Source organism: Pelophylax lessonae, assembly GCF_965119305.1.
Source record: "Pelophylax lessonae genome assembly, chromosome: 6".
Taxonomy (NCBI): Eukaryota; Metazoa; Chordata; class Amphibia; order Anura; family Ranidae; genus Pelophylax; species Pelophylax lessonae.
This window is the reverse complement of record NC_138773.1, coordinates 316,669,359-316,681,741: the sequence shown is the minus strand read 5'-3', so window position 1 is coordinate 316,681,741 and position 12,383 is coordinate 316,669,359.

The window sequence follows — 12,383 nt, the reverse complement described above, 5'->3', positions numbered from 1 at the left end:
ATCTGGCTTTTGGTTTTGGCGGGCCCACCTGTTATATAAAGAGGGGAATCGCTAAGACAGGGGGCTGAGCCAAGAGCCGGAATGTGGAGAACACAGTGCAGGGGGTATGGAGCCCTACCTGTGTGCATGAGGACGGCGCTGAGAGTCCCGGACAGCATCCAAGTCTTGGACAATGCCTAGGCCACTATGCCATAATAGTTAGGATTAGGGAAAGGACACGGTTTGTTCTTTTATGCTGCATTTCTACAGTAAAAGTTATATTAACCGGTATTAGCCTGGTGTGAAGTTATTCAAGGGGTGCAGGCTGGTTCTGGTGTTTTCCAAAGAACCTGGGTCTGTAAAGCACTATGGGGTATGAGTAACACTACTACAGAAGGTTTAACTCGGCAAGACAAGGAAGAGGATGGTAGTTGCTTTAGGTAACCAAGTGCAAGAACAAGATACAGCAACCAGTCATGATAGCTGGTAAGGTGAAAGTAGATTTGTCACATAACCGCAGTCTCCGTCTGGTCATTAATGAGTGCACTTCATGAAAGTCCTACTCCATGTACACAGATGCAGTAGGCCTTCCCACAACTTGGTGTAGTCGGAAAGATACGCCCACCACATTCATCTGTAGACCACCCCTAAAGGGGCCATAGCTGTTTAGTTTGTGTAGCACCATACCTGCCAACTGTCCCGTTTTTCCCGGGACAATCCCGGCAAATAGGAGCCTGTCCCGGGTATTTTACAGCGTCCCTGTTAATCAGGGACAATGTAAATCTACAATGTAATTTTGTGCCACACAGTGTCGCTCTCACCCCAGCTAGGAGTTGTAGTTCTGGCAGCAGGTTGTCTTTCTCTCTGTGCCCGCTCACTCTTCCCGCCTGTCGCAAATTTAACGTATCACCGAAGGCAGGGTGTCAGCATGGTGCACTTTCCAAAATCTGCCAGCAGGGGGAGGCAGAGCACCTTTCGACAAGCTGGAGGCCTCACACTCCATTAATTACTACTATCAATAATGTTTTTTTATAGATATAATTTATACACCTGTTAATTGATACATATTTATAGTTTTCTAGCTCTAGATAAATGTGTGTACATATCCGTGTATGTGTGTGTGTGTGTATATATATATATATATATATATATATATATTGCTCAAAAAAATGAAAACAGACCTCAATCCTCAATGGGAAAAATCTCATGCTGGATATCTATACTGGTATGGACTTGGTATGTGTTAGGATAATATGGACTGGGTAATGTGTTAGGATCTATACTGGTATGGACTATACTGGTATGGACTCTGTAATGTGTTAGGATGGTATGGACTGGGTAATGTGTTAGGATCTATACTGGTATGGACTGGGTAATGTGTTAGGATCTATACTGGTATGGACTGGGGAACGTGTTAGGATCTATACCGGTATGGACTGGTTAATGTGTTAGGATCTATACTGGTATGGACTGGGTAATGTGTTAGGATCTATACTGGTATGGACTGGGTAATGTGTTAGGATCTGTACTGGTATGGACTGGGTAATGTGTTAGAATCTATACTGGTATGGACTGGGTAATGTGTTAGGATCTATACTGGTATGGACTGGGTAATGTGTTAGGATCTATACTGATATGGACTGGGTAATGTGTTAGGATCTATACTGGTATGGACTGGGTAATGTGTTAGGAGTGAAAGGATGCCACATTGTTTTATGTAAATGAAAATTATCACCCTACAGAGGGCTGAATTCAAAGACAGGTGAATAAAGTGTGAAATGTGCTCAGGTGTGACCATACAAAAAATGTAATATGTAAATCTAAATAAAGTATTAGGTGTAAATAAGTACAATAAAACCTAATTATACCAGATAGTATAATTGTACTTATTTACACCTTGCACTTTATTTATATTTCCATATTACATTTTTTCTATGGTCACACCTGAGCACATTTCACACTTTAGAATTGCAGGGAATTGTGATGAGAATTTTAAATGAGAAGTAGTGCAGCTGAATGGGAGAATTATTCCAACTCTGCTACTTTGGCCTTAAGTTTTCAATTTCCTGTAATTCTCTCTTTATGAAGTAGACCCTATAATCTGATAAGTAGGCGGAGATTAATTATGCGGAGTGGGCGGAGCTTCGGGGAAGTGGGTGTGGTAAGTAATTGATAGCTGTGCTGCAAAGTGTCCCTGGAAATTTTTTTCAAATGTTGGCAACTATGTAGCACCCTATTGTGCAACTAGTGTAGGTAAGTTTATGCTATGACTCATAGTAACTATGTGAGTGTGTAACTGGGTCGGTTTACTGTAGGTCAGGCTGGATGGCTGTACAGTGAAGGTCAATACCTGTTTTACCACTTCTGAACCAGAAGGATTTGCCCCTTTACTTTCAATGGTTTTTTATTGAATTATACAATACAACAAAGAAAAAGAAGAAATCGAACATAGCATACACAATGTTCCAAGCAGTGAGGATTCGCCCCTTTAATAAACAGGCCATTTTTTGTGATTTGACACTGCGTTACTTTAACCGACAATTGCGCGGTTTTGCGATGCTTCACCCAAATACAATTGATGTCTTTTTTCCCCCACAAATAGAGCTTTCTTTTGATGGTATTTGATCACCTGTGATCACATATTTATTTTTTGCGCTATAGACAAAAAAAGAGCAGCAATTCTGAAAAAAAAAACAATATTTTTCACTTTCTGCTATATAACATTCCCAATAAAAAAAAAATTAAAAATCGTGTTTTCATAATTTTAGGCCAATTTGTATTCTGCTACATATTTTTTATAAAAAAAAAATCCCATTAAGCATATTTTATTGGCTTGTGCAAAAGTTATCGCGTCTACAAACTACGGGAAATATTTATGTAATTTTTATTTATTTTTAATTTTTCTACTAGTAATGGTGTCGATCAGCAATTTTTAGTGGGACTGCAACATTGCGGCGGACAGATCGGACCCCTAACTGACATTTTTGACACTTTTGGGGGGACCAGTGACATTACTACAGTAATCAGTGCTAAAAAAATATGCATTGTTACTGTAATAATGACACTGGCAGGGAAGGGGTTAATACCAGGGGCGATCAAAGGGTTAAGTGTGAGCCTAGGGGATGTTTTCTAACTGTACGGGAGAGGAACTTGTGGAATCCACACAGAGACCTGTGTTCCTAAATAGGAGGATCACAGGCGCTCTGTGTTTCTTCCATTAGGAACAACGGGCTGCTAGGTTTACAACAGCAGACCGTCGTTCTCTCTCAGCGGGGAGCAATTACGGGTGCTTGGAGGCAATCATGGCCGCTGGTCCTGTGGATCGGCTTCGCTGCTTCCTAATGGGGGTGGGCACGCACCTCTGGTGGCACGCGCGTGCCCCCTAGGAGCGATCCCGCGAACTGCCATACAGGTACGGCGGTTCGCACAGACGAGCCAGCCTGCCGCAGTATATCTGCGGCGGGCGGTCGGCAAGCGGATGAAGTATTGAGTGCATACTATACGGTACATGGACATACTTCTCAGTAAGCCAACATTTCTGTATTAAAAATCCTTTTTTTTTTTTTTTTTATTTATGTAATATTCTAATTTTCGGAGATACAAAATTTTGGGGTGTCACTAGCTGTAAGCCATAATTATCAAAATTAATAGACAGAAATGCTTGAAATATATCACTCAATGTGTAACGCATCGATATAAAATATAATTTTTTACTTTTTGAATTTAATTACTGAAATAAATAAATTTTTTGATGATATTCTATTTTTTTAGGGCACCTGTAGTTCCTTGGCTCAGAGTCCTCCTTAACCACTTCAGCCCCAGAAGGATTTGCCCCCTTAATGACCAGGCCATATTTTGCGATTCGGCACTGCGTTACTTTAACTGACAATTGCACAGTCTTGCGACGCTGTACCCAAATACAATTGATGTCCTTTTTTTCCCCACAAATAGAGCTTTCTTTTGCTGGAGTTTGATTACCTGTGCGATTTTTATTTATTGTGCTACAAATAAAAAAATAAAACTATATTTTTCACATTCTGCTATATAATTCCCCAAAAAAATAAAAATAAATTAAAAATCAAATTTTTTTAGCATTTAAGGCCAATTTGTTTTCTGCTACATATTTTTGGTAAAAATAAATTGCATTAAGCGTATTTTGATTGGTTTGCGCAAAAGATCGCGTCTACTAACTACGGGAAAGATTTATGTCATTTTTACAGTTTTTTTTTTTTACTAGTATTTTTAGCAGGACTGCGACATTGCAGCGGACAGATCAGACCCCTAACTGACATTTTTGACACTTTTGGGGGGACCAGTGACATTACTACAGTAATCAGTGCTAAAAATATGCACTGTTACTTTAATAATGACACTGGCAAGGAAGGGGTTAACATGGTGGGTGATCAATGGGGTTAAATGTGAGCCTAGGGGGTGATTCTAACTGTGGGGGGGGGGGCATGGCTTGTGAAATGATCACAGAGACATGTGATCCTATGATCATTCCAGGGAGAAGAACGGTCAGCTGCGTTTACAACAGCTGACCGTTCTTCTCTCTCAGCGGGGAACGATCGTGGGTGTCAGGCGGCTATCTGAGCTGCCTGCCCCGTGCAATGGCTTTCCCGCTGCCCAGTGGGAGCAGGAGCGCCGCTGCCGGCGCATGCTCGCCCCCTAACTGCTTTTCAAGCGACTGATGTAGCCCTATGCTGGTTTGCCTGGGAGAGCCGCCCTGCCGCAGTAAATAGGCGGCGTGTGGTCGGCAAGTGGTTAAAATTTCAGGCATACGTCATTTTTAAACCTTCCATAATCTGAAGCAGCAAGATGTGCAATCATTGTATTCCTATCATATTATTACATCAATCATATCATATATACCAGCGATTATTCATCCATTGCGTAATTTGGCTTCCCGTGATATTTTTTCTGTGTCACAGCGTCTGATAGAGAAAAACATCGGTTTGATTTACAGATAAGGGATACGCAGTGTTCGGACTTCTTCCAGCTGAAGATAAACCCCCGGTCCCTGCAGTCTGTCTTTCAGAATACTGGAATTGCAGCCTGTTAACCGTTTTCCCATAGAAAGATGTCATGCAGCTTGGCAGAGAGAAGATTAGCAAACTGCGACTGCAGAGAGGAGAGAAATCATCCAGAGTGTCATGACTGCCCCCTGCTGGAGACAAAGGAAAAAGAAAAATCTATTTCTTAAAGTGATGCTAAAGTCTCAGGTTTTTTTTTTTTTTTTTTTTAATGTAGCACCCTCCTAGGTAGGTGCTAGAGAGAGAGTTTAGTTTTGGATCTTTTCTGCTCACCAGAAGGATTGCCCGGTAAATCTATATTGTCCTCTGCCTACCAGAGAGCAGGATCTGCTGGTGAGGTCTGCTCATGGTGCTCAGGTGCAGCTCAGCTTTTCTGAAGTGTTTCACACTGGTCCAAAAGGGAGGCATATTGGACAGTGGGAGGAAACCTGACAAATGAGTGCACAGGCATTTAGTACAGCCCTGGTGATTGGCAGAGGCACTTTCCTCTGCCCTGGTGATTGGCAGAGAAAAGTGCATGCTGGGATACTGTATAAATGCCAAGGGAACGTGTGCTTGGGGTCTTTTCAGCTGGAGAGCAGGGTCCCAAAAGGAGGGGGCAGCTGCCCCTCCTCTATAGGAGTTGCCATGCGGCCTCAGGTGGTCAACCTGAGGGCCTGAGAGTTAGAAAAACTCAGGATCTGCTAGTGAGGTCTGTTCATGGTGCTCAGGTGCAGCTCAGCTTGTCTGAAGTGTTTCACACTGATCCAATAGGGAGGCATATTGTACAGTGGGAGGAAACCTGACAAATTAGTGCATAGGCATTTAGTACAGCCCTGGTGATTGGCAGAGGAAAGTGCCTCGGTGCATGCTGGGATACTGTATAAATGCCAAGGTCACACATGCTCTGGGTCTTTTCAGCTGGAGAACAGGATCCCGGAGGGAGGGGGCAGCTGTCCCTCCTCTGTAAGAGTTGCCATGCGGCCTCAGGTGGTCAACCTGAGGGCCTGAGAGTTAGAGAGGAGCTGAACCCGGAGATCCTGCAGAGTTGACTGGAAGGGAGACACTGGAAAGGATCTGATTCTGCCTACAGTGAGTACAGATCTGTGTCATGGGGCCTGTCCTGAGGGGGGCCATCCCTGCTGCGAGAAGAGCAGTAAACAGTCATCAGTAAAGGGGATGCTAGAGATTGTCCTTAAGATAATGTAGCTGCATCAAGTCTGTTGCTAAAGAGAGCAAGAAGACTTAATTCTTCCATACAAGTGGTGGTATGGTAAAGCAGTGTTTCTGATTCCACAGTAACCTGGTGAGGCCAAGTGAGAGTTATCCTTATCTACTGTGAATAGTTCAAGTTGGAGTATCCCACTATTCCCTTCTCCCATCCAAGTTCCATAATAAATATCAAAAACCAAAACCCCCGAACTGTTTATTGAGTAACGAGCCATTGGCTGTAAGGATGGATGAGTGAACTGTCCCCCCTAGTGACTGTCTGCAGGTAATCAGAGGAGACCCAACAAGTCATCACACAGCAAGCCCTACGGGGACAGTGCTACAGTTAATTAAAAAATAATAAACATGTCATACTTCCCTCCTCTGTGCAGTTGGTTTTGCTCAGGGTAGCCCGGATACTCCTCGCCTCAGGTCCCTCTCCGACACTCCTGGCCCCTCCCTCCTGTTGAATTCCCCCACAGGAAGCAGCTTGCTATGAGGGCACCCGAGCTGAACCGCCGCTCTGTGTGTCTATTTAGACACAGAGCTGAGGATCAGCCCAGCCAACTCTCTCTCCTCATTGGCTCTCTGACTTTGACTTACAGCAGCCGGAGCCAATGGCACTGCACCGCTGTCTCAGCCAATGAGGAGGGGGAGTTCCGGGCAGCTGAGGCTCTCGTGCACATCGCTGGATCGAAATAGGGCTCAAGTGAGTATTAGGGGGGCTGAGGGGGACTGCTACACACAGAAGGTCTGTGGCCATTTCCGCTGTTCGTTCAATGCCAGTGCTCACTTATCTGACATTCAATGGGAATTCAACCTGCCCACCAACCGCCTCATTTGTGACATGCCCACTAGGTGGAACTCAACGTTGGCAATGCTGCAGCAGATGCAAATGCAGCAGAGGGCCATCAATGAGTACCTGTGTGAGTATGGCACAAGGACTGGGTCAGGGGAGCATGGCTTTTTTTTTGCCACACCACTGGCTTTTGATTAAGGATAATACATGCATATCCTGTCACCATTTGAGGAGGCCACAAGGATGGTGAGCCGGAACAATGCATGCATCAGTGACATTATCCCGCTAGTCTACCTGCTGAAGCACACGCTGCATGGAATCATGGACAGGGCACTTGAGGCAGAACAGTGGCAGGAAGAGGAGGACTTCCTTTCCTCACAAGGCCCCCTTTATGCAGATATCATTCCTGCAGGGCCACAAAACACACAGGAGGAAGAGGAGGAGGAGGAGGAGGATTTTGGCATTTTAGCATGCAGCAGACTTCAAGGGATGGTTTTTATTCCCCAGAAACCACAGGAGTTGTACGCGGTTGGGGAGAGGTTGCTCCTGCTGACAATGTCATCCTTAGTGACCCAGAGGACTCAGAAGCTCATGCCTCCTCCAACTTACATTGCATGGGCTCCCTGATTCTGCAAAGCCTGCAAAAGGACCCAAGAATTCATGCTATCAAGTAGAAGGGATAATTACTGGTTGGCAACCCTTCTTAATCCACGTTACAAGGGTAAAGTTGCAAAGCTCATCCTGCCTTTGCAGAGGGAGCAGAGGATGAAACATCTTGAGGAGGCCTTGTAAAAAAATTGTGTACCACCTTTCCAGACACTGGGAGGTCAACATTCTCCAGACATGTTTCTGAGGCATCGTTCAGCCAAATGAGGAACGGTGGAGAAGGCAGCCGACTGACCGATGCCTTTAAACAGTTCTTTTGTCTTCAGTAGCACCCAGGGCTGTTAGGTTTAAGCAACCATTGGCAGCGTCTCCATCATATGGTGCATGATTATCTAGGTGCAAGAGCAGACTTGGAGACCTTTTCAGCTGAGCATCCACTGGCTTACTGGGTACTGGGTCTTGAGGATGGACCACTGGGCAGAACTTGCTCAATATCCAATGGAGCTACTGGCCTGTCCTGCTTCCAGAGTGCTTTCCGAACGGACGTTCAGTGCTGCTGGAGGTTTTGTGACGGACAAAAAGTGGGTCTGTCCACAGATTCTGTTGACCAGCTGACTTTTTTCAAAATGAACCAGTCCTGGATCAACAAGAGCTATCAAGCCCCTGATGCTGATGTAACTGATTGAATTTGCTAGGGGTCTGCCATCTTCTTGAAGACTGCATATGCTGTCTGTAACGGATCAACCGACACCCCGACCGGGCAACTCCGTTGACGGATGCTGCTAGTGCTTAACGAGGGCTCCAAGCACTCCACCAGACACCGTAACCACTTCAGACCCCACAAACCGCCGCAGCTTGGTTGGGGTCTCGCCGTCTCCTACCCACCCTGGAACTATGACAAGGCTCCAGGTTCCCGTGGGTGACCCTCTTTTTCCCCAGATAGGGCAGCAGGCACAGGTACAAGCTGTTACACAAGTTCTTTCAAGAGCTTAGTGATTATCCAAGGGAGTATGAAGGACATAGCAATCCCTTGTAGCATGTTCCCCCAAGGAGAGACAGGACTCTAGATTGAGGGTGAAGTATTACTCAAACTTTAATGGTACAGCTGCTCTTTTATACAGTTTTCCCCCCACAAGGTTACCGCCCAGGTGCACCTTGTTGGGGACAGGACATGACATTCACAATCCAAAAGAAACGGGGTTTTACACTCAGTCATTCCCATACAGTGTACACAATCCCTCCCGTCTGGCTGATTATGGTATCATATGCAGATCAAAGTGTATACAGGAAAAAAACGAATTATCTACCCATCTGGACAGAACAATGTGATGTCATTAACATTTAACAATGGGACAGACACAATCCACATTCCATTTCAATATACCAACAATAGGGAAGCCTGTCAATGACAGACTGTGTGTCTCTCTCGCAGACAAGCACACAGAATACACATTATCTAGGAAGCAGACTTCATGGCAATGGTCTATAACAGTCTAAGTCTCCCAGTGTAAAGTGGGAATAAATCTTCATATTTCTATATGAAGAAATTGCTGACAAATATTACTGTCCCATCTGAAGCAATTCAAACCATTAAGTATCTGTTTTTTCACTTCCAGTGACTGTGAATACCGTCACACTGCCTTTCCTATTCCTCTACCTTTATTCTGCTAGCTTCCAACAATGTTTTTGGTTTAGGTCCCTACCAACCCCCAAGGCCTAATTTTTCAGCACTTGTATGGCAGGTGCATACAATTTAAATGTTGCATGTCATTTTTAACAGCAGGCCCTGTCCCTGTGCCCTGCTAACTGTGAGGGGTTACGGTGTTCAAGCATTACCAACACCAAAGGCCCAATTTTTGGCACCTGTGTAGTACATGCAATTTCAAATTTTCCTGCACCCAGCAAGAGTAACTGCGAGGGGTTACGGTGTTCAGGCACCACCAACAAACAAGGCCCAATTTTTCTGCACCTGTATGACAAGTACATGCGATTTGAAATTTGTATGTATATTTGTATATGACATTTTTTTGCTTTGGAAATGTCAGTATTGCTGCAGCAGGCTACATACATCGTAGAGATGCACTACTTTACAGGCACATTCAGAGGACCCCCCAGGCACGATATTTGAAGTAATTTTTCATTTTTATAGTTTCACTTTAAGCCTCATTAAAATCAGTAAATCAATGCTCCTTTAAAAAGGATCGTTTTTAAAAAAACTTTTTTTTCATTGCTACATGTTCCCCAGGTCAGGACCCAGACCCCCATACACTTTTTTGGGGCAATAACTTGCATTTAAGCCTTCAAAATGAGGCCGTTTGATTTTCGAGGTTCGAGTCCTATAGACTTCAATGGGGTTTGTTTGTTCGAAAGAACTTTTCCTCTGTTTGCGGTGTTCTGGTGCGAACCGAACCAGGGTGGGGTGTTCGGCTCATCACTACTCACTACTTTACATTGTAGCAAAGTGTCATTTCTTCAGTGTTGTCACATGAAAATATATAATAAAATATTTACAAAAATATGAGTGTAGCACCCTCCTATGTAGGTGCTACAGAGAGAGTATAGTTTTTGGCTCTGTCTGCCTATCAGAGGAGTAGCATGCAAATTCTATATTGCTTTCTGCTTAACAGAGAGCAGGATCGGTGAGTAAGGTCTGTTTATGGTGCTCAGTGTGTGATTCATCTGGTCTAGGTAATGTTTCGCACTGGTCCAATAGGGAGGCATATTGGACAGTGGAGGAAACCAGGCCAATGGGTACACAGGTTCTGATACAGCCTCAGTGCATTCTGGGGTGTGGTATAAAAGCCAGGAGCACATGGGCTAGTGAGAAGAGCCTCCTCCTCTGTAGCTGTTGGTGTGTGGTCACAGGCGGTCGGCCTGGTGGACCAGGAGGAAGGAGCTGAACCCAAAGGCCAGGAGAGCTGACTGGAGGGGTTGAGAAACTGGAGACCCTGGAAAAACAGTATTGTTAGTACAGGGGATTGGGTCTAGGGACCTGACCTGAGAGTGGGCCACCACGAAGTAGTATAGTCAGAGGATGGGTGTCAGCTAGTGGAGTGAAAGGGGGTGCTAGGCCTAGGTGAGTACCCTGAAGATAGTTACTCAATCAAGTCATCTACTCAGAGACCCAATCCAAAAGTTCATCTAGTGGCAAGGTGAACCAGCAGCCTGGCTGCATCTACAGACAGGAGTCCTCATCTTTTGTAAATAGTTCAATTCTGGAGAATCCCACTCTTCCCTTCTCCTATCCCTATTTAAAATAAAAACACAAAAACAACTGGGCATAGATAAAGGAGCACCTTTTATCACCATATACGGATTGCACTTATTTAGGACTCTTTTTGGATTCAAAGTCACTGAGACTGCACATGCGTTTGGACCTATTTATTGGATTAATTATACGGACACCTTTTTGATACTGCTATTTATATATATATATTTTCATTTTTTTCATTTTTTAAGAGTAATTTGCACTTTTGCACTCACTTATTTATTGGTAGTCATATATATATATTTATTTTCGCACTTATATTTATTTGTACACTCATGATTATATTTACCGATTGTCATTTTTATGGATGTTAATTTATTACTGGTTATTATTTATTGAACTCCATCATTGTAATATTGCTTTTATTACTTCACATTTGCCACTCACCTCTGCACCTTTTTGCACGATTGCACTTATGGTATATTTCTGCTAATATATTTTAAATAAGTTTTTATCTGATGCTTTTTTATACATAAACCTGCCCTGATTTATATAAGTTTGATATTTGCTACACCAAATTATCTAAACAAATTACGCATAGATCTTACCAGGGGTTTTTGTATAGATCCCCATATAACATCTTACCATCAGTATAGTAAGATCCTATCCCCTAAGCACTCCACCAGGCAGCGCCAATCACTTCCCTTTTTCTTCCAATTTCTTTGAATGCTCCCCTTATAGGGTTGCATTTTTTGAAGTGGGCAGCAGCCAGGTGTGGTGTTAATCCTTACATATATACCCATCCTAAGCGCGGAATTACATCCACCCTTTCACAAAAACAACTACAACCCCTGGACTGTTTAAAAGCCAGGCAGAAAAGAGTTAAATTGTGCATGCCTCAGTTGCTAATGATAACCCAGGGGGACCCGAAATTGTAATATCCAGCAGTCCTCAAGGGGGCAGTGCTAAATGAGGGGTGTACTCACTTTTGTGAGATACTGTAAAGGGAATCGGAGGATATGTAGCTGTGGTGGTCTAACGAAGCTCAGCTAATTTAAGCCTCTCACACAACAGATCCCTGTATAACCAAACGGGTGATAACTCCTTTCTTGCTCAGGGGGATATTACAAGAGATAACAGGGACTCCTTGACATCCACTCCATAATGAACACATGTGGAGAAATGTCCTGCCGACATGAGATCGGCGTTCTGTTACATTGATTTATGCTGCTAGCCAAGAGGATCTTTTTGTGTTATACTTCATTAAATGAGCATATTTAAAAAAAGCAGAGAGCACTTAGATCTGTTATTTCTCCACATATGTTCATTATGGAGTGGATGTCCAGGAGTCCCTGTTATCTCTTGTAACATCCCCTGAGCAAGACAGGAGTTATCACCGTTTGGTTGTACAGGGATCTGTTGTGTGAGAGGCTTGGAATGAGCTGAGGTTCGTTAGACCACCACTGCTACATATCCTCGGATTCTCTTTACAGTATCTCACAAAAGTGAGTACACCCCTCCTGTAGCACTGCCCCCTTGAGGACTGCTGGATATTACACTTTCGGGCCCT